This window comes from Echinops telfairi, unplaced genomic scaffold, assembly GCF_000313985.2.
Source record: "Echinops telfairi isolate 266 unplaced genomic scaffold, ASM31398v2 ScPeMD7_7458;HRSCAF=8496, whole genome shotgun sequence".
Lineage (NCBI taxonomy): Eukaryota > Metazoa > Chordata > Mammalia > Afrosoricida > Tenrecidae > Echinops > Echinops telfairi.
Genome location: NW_022111358.1, coordinates 14469063 through 14469676, shown reverse-complemented (window position 1 = coordinate 14469676; position 614 = coordinate 14469063).

Sequence of the window (614 nt, the reverse complement as noted above, 5' to 3'; positions counted from 1 at the left end):
GACTTATGGACTTGATCTGGACTGGGCTGGGATGTTTTCCTAATATAAAGTTACTCTTTGGTATAAAGCTCTTATGAGTGTCAATGAATTTGTTTCTCACCTGATCTAACACACCATCTTAGGGATCATAATACATGACATAAATACACCATCAAAAATAACAGAAAAGGAGCTGATATCAAAGAGTTCAAGAATAAAAAATGTTTTGAGTCAAATGGTGACAGCAATTATACAATTATGTTTGATTTAATTGAATTATTATGATTGTTATAATATCTGTAAGAGCACCCAATAAAATGATTTAAAAAATAGAGAAAACATAAGACAAATTCAATGACTGAGACCTCCTAAAAATTAGACAGGTACATCAAAATATTTCACTAAAAATTTTTTAAAAATCCACACACTGGAAAAATATTGGGCCATCATATATCAGACAAAGGACTCATCTCTAAATTTTATAGAACACTTCAACACTTAACCAACAAAAATAAATAATCCATTAAAAATGGGCAGAGAACATTCCACCAAAGAAAATATCTGGTCAACTAACATTTGAAGAAATGCTCCTGGTCATGAACCATTAGAGAGATGCAAATAAAAATAAATAAATA